General features: G+C 51.8%; 1 pseudogene; it reads right to left on the reverse strand.

The window, feature by feature from the left end:
• Positions 1-1,945: 1,945 nt before the first annotated feature.
• On the reverse strand, positions 1,946-7,428 carry Eif4g1-ps1 (eukaryotic translation initiation factor 4 gamma 1, pseudogene 1; annotated as a pseudogene).
• Between the last annotated feature and the right edge of the window lie 1,036 nt (positions 7,429-8,464).

Consider the following 8,464-nt stretch of genomic DNA (forward strand, 5'->3'; position numbering starts at 1 on the left):
CAGGTAAGACCACCATTTCTGCTCCTAGGGACCTGCCTAGAACCTTTAGGACACAGGAACCAAGGATCAGTCTGGGACAGGATCCTTCCAGTTTTCCCCCGCTCCTGGATCTGACCCTGGAATACTGCTTTCTGTACTCAGATCCTGTGGGTAGAGAGCTGGATTCTCAGAAGTTCTGACAACCCGGAGAGCACAGGTGAGACCATGACTTCTACTCACATTCCTTGTCCAGGAGGAACTCATCTGGAGCCCTTTGGACATAGGAACCGAGGAGCAGTCTGGAACAGGATCCTTCTGGTTTCTTCCTGTGCCCAAATCAGACCCTGGGACACAGTTCTCTGTACCCAGTTCTTCCAGGGGAAAGTTAGTCTCCAGGAGTGCTGACACACAGGCTTACATGGGGGTCAAGCCACTGTCAGAGACAGCAAGACCATCTAACACCAGAGATAAGATGGCAAGAGGCAAGGGCAAGAACCTAAGCAACAGAAACCAAGGCCACATGGCATCATCAGAACCCAGTTCCCCCACCAAGCAAGCCCTGGATACACCAACACACTGGAAAAGCAAGATTTTGATTTAAAATCACAACTCATGATGATGGTAGAGGACTTTAAGAAGTACATAAGTAACTACCTTAAAGAAATACAGGACAACATAGGTAAACAGGTAGAATCCCTTAAAGAGGAAACACAAAAATCCCTTAAAGAATTATGCAAATAATTCTTTTTTTCTTTTTTTTTTTATTAACTTGAGTATTTCTTATTCCCTTTCCCGGTTTCCGGGCCAACATCCCCCTAACTCCTCTCCCTCCCCTTCTTTATGGGTGTTCCCCTCCCCACCCTCCCCCCACTGCCGCCCTCCCCCCAACAATCACGTTCACTGGGGGTTCAGTCTTAGCAGGACCCAGGGCTTCCCCTTCCACTGGTGCTCTTACTAGGATATTCATTGCTACCTATGAGGTCAGAGTCCAGGGTCAGTCCATGTATAGTCTTTAGGTAGTGGCTTAGTCCCTGGAAGCTCTGGTTGCTTGGCATTGTTGTACTTTTGGGGTCTCGAGCCCCTTCAAGCTCTTCCAGTTCTTTCTCTGATTCCTTCAATGGGGGTCCTGTTCTCAGATCAGTGGTTTGCTGCTGGCATTCGCCTCTGTGTTTGCTGTATTCTGGCTGTGTCTCTCAGGAGAGATCTACATCTGGCTCCTGTCCGTCTTCACTTCTTTTCTTCATCCATCTTGTCTAATTGGGTGGCTGTATATGTATGGGCCACATGTGCGGCAGGCTCTGAATGGGTGTTCCTTCTGTATCTGTTTTAATCTTTGCCTCTCTATTCCCTGCCAAGGGTATTCTTTTTCCTCATTTAAAGAAGGAGTGAAGCATTCACATTTTGATCATCCATCTTGAGTTTTATGTGTTCTATGCATCTAGGGTAATTCAAGCATTTGGGCTAATAGCCACTTATCAATGAATGCATACCATGTGTGATTTTCTGTGATTGGGTTACCTCACTCAGGATGATATTTTCCAGTTCCAACCATTTGCCTATGAATTTCATAAAGTCGTTGTTTTTGATAGCTGAGTAATATTCCATTGTGTAGATGTACCACATTTTCTGTATCCATTCCTCTGTTGAAGGGCATCTGGGTTCTTTCCAGCTTCTGGCTATTATAAATAAGGCTGCTATGAACATAGTAGAGCATGCGTCTTTTTTATATGTTGGGGCATCTTTTGGGTATATGCCCAAGAGAGGTATAGCTGGGCCCTCAGGTAGTTCAATGTCCAATTTTCTGAGGAACCTCCAGACTGATTTCCAGAATGGTTTTACCAGTCTGCAATCCCACCAACAATGGAGGAGTGTTCCTCTTTCTCCACATCCTCTCCAGCATTTGCTGTCACCTGAGTTTTTTTTCCATTTCTTTCTTTCTTTTTTTTTTTATTAACTTGAGTATTTCTTTTTTTTTTAATTGAATTCATGTTTAATAATTACAGGCACCGTGCCCCCCCCTTCCCCCTGCCCTGGCAGCAGCAGGGGTGGTGCAGGGGCTGGGGCATATGCCCCCAGCAGCGAGGACGGCAGTCCCAAGAGTGATTTCAGAAAATAAAAAAGGACCCTAGAGGCAGGCGGTAGTGCCCCTCCCCCCGCAAAGACACACCAAATTTCAAGACTTTATATATATCTCTGTGCCCTGGGGGGAGGAGAGAGACACTTGGCAGCATCCTGGAGGGGGGCCCCAGGCAGCCCCAAGCCATCCTGCCTCATCAGCCACTTTATTAGCTCAAGACACATCGCACTACAGGCACCCACTGCCACTGCCGCCACAGCCGCCGCCGCCCCCCTGCAGTCCAGGCGGCTGGCTGGCTGGGCCATCCACGTGTCCATGGCTCCAAGTCCCCTGCCCCACCCGCCATCAGTTGTGATCAGACTCCTCGTCCTCAGCCTCACGAAGCCAATTGAAGAATGCTGTGACAGATTTAAGGGCCACACCCTTGCCCTGCTGTTCAGCAGGGTCCTTGCTGCTCTCCCAGCTGTAGAAGGCGTCTTCCTTCACCACGTCCTCATCATACAGAGCATCAAAGAACATCCGAAGCAGGTTGGCAGGCTGTTCTAAGGTCACTACAAGGGCCTGGAGAGCATAGAGTGCTTGTAGCTCCTTCTGCTCATCACTCAGGTATTTCTGAAGCAGTCTTGCTCGCACTTTCAACACTTGAACATCCACTCGGAGAGGAGTCTCAAAGATAATTGCAGAATAACAGACAGTTGTCATGAGGGCTCGAACTAATGTATTGGATGCTATCTGCTGCTCATTCAGGTTGGCCTCTATCCAGTCAAACACACGCTGGTTACTGCCGCCGTCCTTCAGCAGCTTCTCGAGCTGCCTTCGCAGCTCCTCAAAGGCAAGTGCCCTCTGGCCAGGAGCTCAGATTCTTCTCCCAAGGTATATTCCACCTTCTTTTCAGCCACAAATGAGCCAACGTCTTGGCCTTCTGCTAGAAATTCCCTCCAGCTTAGCCCAGCCTCTCGCCACAGCATTCCCACCTTTTTGGGACCCATGCTCTTGCATAAGAGACCCAGGATCTCCAGCAACAAAGAAGTGGCTTTGCCCATGGGTCTCAGAGGCTTCGTAATTTCCCTAAAGAGCTCTCCCATGGGTACCCCGTCTTCCTGAAGAATAGGTGTTATCAGTTCTGCCAAGTAAAGCCATACATGAGGGATGTCGATTTCCATGTCCTCAGCCAATTCTAGTGTTTCATACAGCCCTTGGTAGTACTGGGCAGTAGAGAGGTGCCCTGCGCAGAGTAGCTGGTGCAGCAGTCTCCCCATGTGCTCACGAGCAATGGTGCTTCGCTCCAGCGTGGACTCGATGCCAAGCCGTACAAAGATGAAGAGCAGGGAGGGTGAAGCCAGCTCCTGGACGCACTGCACGGCCTCCTTCATGTCATTGAGATGGAGATACTCTTCAATGATGGCCTTCGACTTCCTCTCCACCTCATCCACAGCGAGCGCAGCCTTTGGAGGGCTCACTGGAGGTAGAGTGGCTTCCCGCTTCACAGGATCCCGACCTCGATCCTCCGTGAGGCTAGCTGCCTTGCGGAGTCCCTCAGGCTGGGATGGCCGCTCTCTACTCCGCTCCTCCACTTCTTTGCTAAAACTTCGCTTGGTAGCAGGTGTTCTGGCACGATCAAGTCGGTCCCCACGGTCACCTCCCCGCTCACTGCGCTCTAGCCGGTCTCCCCGGTCCCCAGCTTTCTCACCTCGTTCCCGGCTTAAGCTGCTCCTCTGTACAACACGTCTGTTATCTGTGTTCTCTACGGGTAATGTTTGTTGAAGAGCAGAAAAGCGATTCAAAGTAGCTGGACGAGTAGCTTCCGATGCTGTGTCTGAGGGTTTGGCTCCTGATCCCCCACTGCTGCCCTTGCCCCAACTCAGTCGTCCTCCAGGTGCAAAGAGCTGGTTGTTAGAATCAATGGACCCAGGCTTTGTGATCTTGGTGAGCCGTGAGGTGTCAATGGGGCGACTGCCTTTGCTGATGGGGACTGTATTCCAGCCACCATCATCCACAAGTGGAAGGCCACGGTTGACAGGAGGGCCTGGAGGGCCGCCCCGACGCTTGTCGCCGCCCTTGGCCATGAGCTGCTGGACCTTGATGTGCTCCCTGTGTTCCTCCATTTCAGCCTCCTTGTGAATCTGATCGATCGTCTTGGGGCCCTGATCCCCGCGACGCGGCACCCAATTGCTCTGCCGCAGGTCAAGCACATCCTGTAGCATAAAACGGATGCGAGATGAGGTCTTCTTTTCTTTAATGATTTTTTCCATCTGGTTGAAATACTGATCCATTCGAGGCTTGGCTTTTGCAAAGTCCAGGTCTTTGCCAATCGTGGTGAGGAGACGGCAGAGGCATTCTAGGGACTCCTCATCATGGTTTTTAAGTAGTTTGACCACACAGTCATGCATTATTGCTTCTGTTAACATCTTCAACTTGAATAGCTCCCCAATGAACTTGATATTCCCTAAAGAGCGCCGCCGAGCTATGTCCCGGGCCTCTTCTAGTTCTTCTTTCAGGCGTCCCCGTTCTTCTGCAGTAGCAGCTTCATCCATTTCTTTTTGCTTTTTTTCAAAAACTTCATCATCATCTTTGTCTTTCTCAAATTCTTTCTGACACCGATTTAACAACAGTTTTCGAAAATTCACAGTCACTGTTGGCTTTTCTGTAGTGGGCACTTTCAGCGCCATGAGGCAGCGGCACATGTTGGCATAAGCCACAGAGAAGTTGGGCTCTGAAATGGCTTTCTCGAAGATGAGGTCAATGACTCCTTTGAGGCGTTCCTCCGTGTCAATGGCCAGCTGTGTCACCTGCTTCATCAGCTGCTGAAACATCTGGGGTGTCAGCTTATTCAAGATGGAGCGTACCCTTTGGAACAGGTCCTGGGTCTTGCTTCCGTCAGCATCCTCCTCCCCTCGATCCTTATCAGCGGCTGTCCGTTTGCTACTGGGTTTCCACGCCTTCTCTGCTTTGTTCAGTTTTATGTCTTCAGTCATTATCACTGAGGAAATGATCTTGCGAGTTTCCTTCCGTGGACCCTGCTGAGAGCGCCTGGGTCCCAGGCCAGCCTGCGGCCCTCGGGGCAGCTCCCCACCTGGCCCACCCCTTGGGGGCCCACGGCTGCTGAGGGTTGGTCGGCCAAGGTTGGCAAAGGATGGAGTGAAATCTGGGCCACAGTTTATGCCAGGTAGTCTGGAGGGATCCAGTGACCGAAGTGGTGTTTTATTAGCCTTGTCCAGCACCACATCAGTGATATGGGGCAATCCTTCTGGCTTCTGCATACTGGCAAAGATGAACTGAAAGCCCAGCAGGAACTCCCTATCATAACGCTTCTTCTCTTCAAGGTTGAGAGGCTTCCACTGATCTGACTTGTACTCGTACTTCTGTTCCCCAGGCTGAATGTTCTCGGCATTGTGAATTTTGTCTTCCTTAGAGTCCCAGGTTTCCTCTGCTTCCTCAGGCTGTGGGAGCGCAGCACTGCCCTCAGACTCTGGGCTTGGGTTGCTGCCAGTAGGAGGCTGATTCTCCACCTCTGGTACTGCTGGGTCCACCTCCTTGAAGGCATCGAGAAGGTCACCCACAGCCTCTTTCTTGTTTAGCTCTTTAATTTTCCGTCTCCTCTTTGGCACAGACACTGCCACTTGGGGAGCTGCTGCCACCTCTAAATTCTGAGACAATTGGGCTGGGACAGGAGTACTATCGAGAGGGAGGTCCTCTCCTCCCTTCTCACTCTCAGCTTCTCCATCTTCATCTTCTTCTTCTTCTTCTTCTTCTTCTTCTATTTCTTCCTCCTGAGCAGCAGAAGTATCAGAAGGAGCCACAGGTGGAGTGGGAGAGACAATGCTGGCCAGTGCCGCTGAGGGAACCTCCTTGGCCTGCTCCTCGGGCTCACTGACGGGGCTGAGGTCCACAGCTGGTGGCGAGGGGGCTCCATTGAGCAGCTCCTCGGGTTGGGCAGTTGGAGCAATGGGCACAAGCGATTCAGAAGCACAAGCTGAAAGAGGGGGAGGAGCTGGCTCCGTGCTTGACTCCACCTCTGGTTCCAGATCCTCAGATGGGATCACGCCATTGGGCTCATGAGTTTCAGCCCTGTGAGGCACCAGGGACGTGGAAACCTGGAGAGGACTGGAAGAGAACTCAGATTCTGGAATGGGTTTGCTGAGTGTCACTTCTACTTCCAGTATGGGTTCGGCAAGAGTGGGTTCTGGAGAGAGGCAATATGGCTCCCCAGATTCACAAGAGATGGGGGTCGATTCTTCTACAGAAATTGGTATCATCCCCGTTGTCATAGTGTCCCCAGGAATAGAGAGGACTCCAAGATTAGACTCAGACCCCGGCTCCAAAATTGGGGGTGGTGATGGGGTTGGAGAAGGCGACGAAGGCTGAGACTCTGTGCCAGGGCTGTGCTCTGGGCCAGGCAGCCCTGGCCGCCCCCCAATGGCTGCTCCCTGTGACCGGTCATCTGGCCGGATAATGACAGCAACCTGAGGCGACTCCCCATTGGGTTGAGGCTCCAGACTGCCTCCCGTCTGGGGAGGAGTGGGTGTGGAGGCAGTACGGGCCCCAGACATGATCTCTTCTGTGATATCCTTCCCTCCTTGGTTTGGGTCTCGAATTCGGATAGTTTTCCGTTCCCTCTTAGGGGCAATCTGGGGTGGCTGGTTCATCAGAACTGGGGCAGGAGCCACACTAGCAGGAAACTGCTGCACACTCTGGGCTGGGTAATAGGCTCCAGCATAGGTCCCAAACTCGGTAGGGCTTGCACCTGGATAGAAGCCTGGGGCTCCTGGCTGCACAGGGTACTGCTGTGTTGGGACAACATATGTGGAACGCCCCTGTCCAGGGATATAGTAGGCTCCTTGGGAGGCTGAGTAGGAGATCTGGGAAGGGATCATCATTACTTGGGATCCAGCAGGGTAGACATGGGGAGCTGGGCCAGGACGGGCAGGGGCTGCACTCTGCACTCGGGAGGCTGCACTGCTAGGGGGCTGGGCCCGGCTAGGGTAGAAGTGCTGGCAGGGCTGAGAAGGCGTGTTCATTTGTGTCGCTTGAGGCGTGCTAAACACCACCGGTGCAGTCTGCCCCGGGGGAAACGCTGGCTGTGGGAGTCCAGGGGACCTGGCGGGTGGGGGGCCTGTGGGCTGGGGAGCTTTGTTCATTTCATTTGGTGCCACATCAGGGTCCCCCCAGCACCCCCTCGGTTAAGAATAAGTCCACAGTGCGGCCTACAGGTTCTGGGCATCCGAAGGCCTTCAGTCTCCTTCAGTCCGCGCGGCCGAGCCCCACGCAGCCGCACAGACTTAGTCCACAACCATTTCCGGCTCCCCGCACAGATCCCGCTCGGCGGCCACCGCTTCTCCGCAGGCGCAGCCAGCGCCCCACGTGACCGGCGCTTGAGTATTTCTTATATACATTTCAAGTGTTATTCCCTTTCCCGGTTTCCGGGCAAACATGCCCCTCCCCCCTCCCCTTCCTTATGGGTGTTCCCCTCCCAACCCTCCCCCCATTGCCGCCCTCCCCCCATAGACTAGTTCACTGGGGGTTCAGTCTTAGCAGGACCCAGGGCTTCCCCTTCCACTGGTGCTCTTACTAGGATATTCATTGCTACCTATGAGGTCAGAGTCCAGGGTCAGTCCATGTATAGTATTTAGGTAGTGGCTTAGTCCCTGGAAGCTCTGGTTGCTTGACATTGTTGTACTTTTGGGGTCTCGAGCCTCTTCAAGCTCTTCGAGTTCTTTCTCTGATTCCTTCAACGGGGGACCTATTCTCAGTTCAGTGGTTTGCTGCTGGCATTCGCCTCTGTATTTGCTGTATTCTGGCTGTGTCTCTCAGGAGCGATCTGCATCCGGCTCCTGTCGGTCTGCACTTCTTTGCTTCATCCATCTTGTCTAATTGGGTGGCTGTATATGTATGGGCCACATGTGGGGCAGGCTCCGAATGGGTGTTCCTTCAGTCTCTGTTTTAATCTTTGCCTCTCCCTTCCCTGCCAAGGGTATTCTTTTTCCTCATTTAAAGAAGGAGTGAAGCATTCACATTTTGATCATCCGTCTTGAGTTTCGTTTGTTCTAGGGATCTAGGGTAATTCAAGCATTTGGGCTAAAAGCCACTTATCAATGAGTGCATACCATGTATGTCTTTCTGTGATTGGGTTAGCTCACTCAGGATGATATTTTCCAGTTCCAACCATTTGCCTACGAATTTCATAAAGTCGTTGTTTTTGATAGCTGAGTAATATTCCATTGTGTAGATGTACCACATTTTCTGTATCCATTCCTCTGTTGAAGGGCATCTGGGTTCTTTCCATTTTCTGGCTATTATAAATAAGGCTGCGATGAACATAGTGGAGCACGTGTCTCTTTTATATGTTGAGGCATCTTTTGGGTATATGCCCAAGAGAGGTATAGCTGGATCCTCAGACAGTTCAATGTC

This window comes from Rattus norvegicus, chromosome 2 (assembly GCF_021556685.1).
Source record: "Rattus norvegicus strain SHRSP/BbbUtx chromosome 2, alternate assembly SHRSP_T2T, whole genome shotgun sequence".
Classification (NCBI taxonomy): domain Eukaryota; kingdom Metazoa; phylum Chordata; class Mammalia; order Rodentia; family Muridae; genus Rattus; species Rattus norvegicus.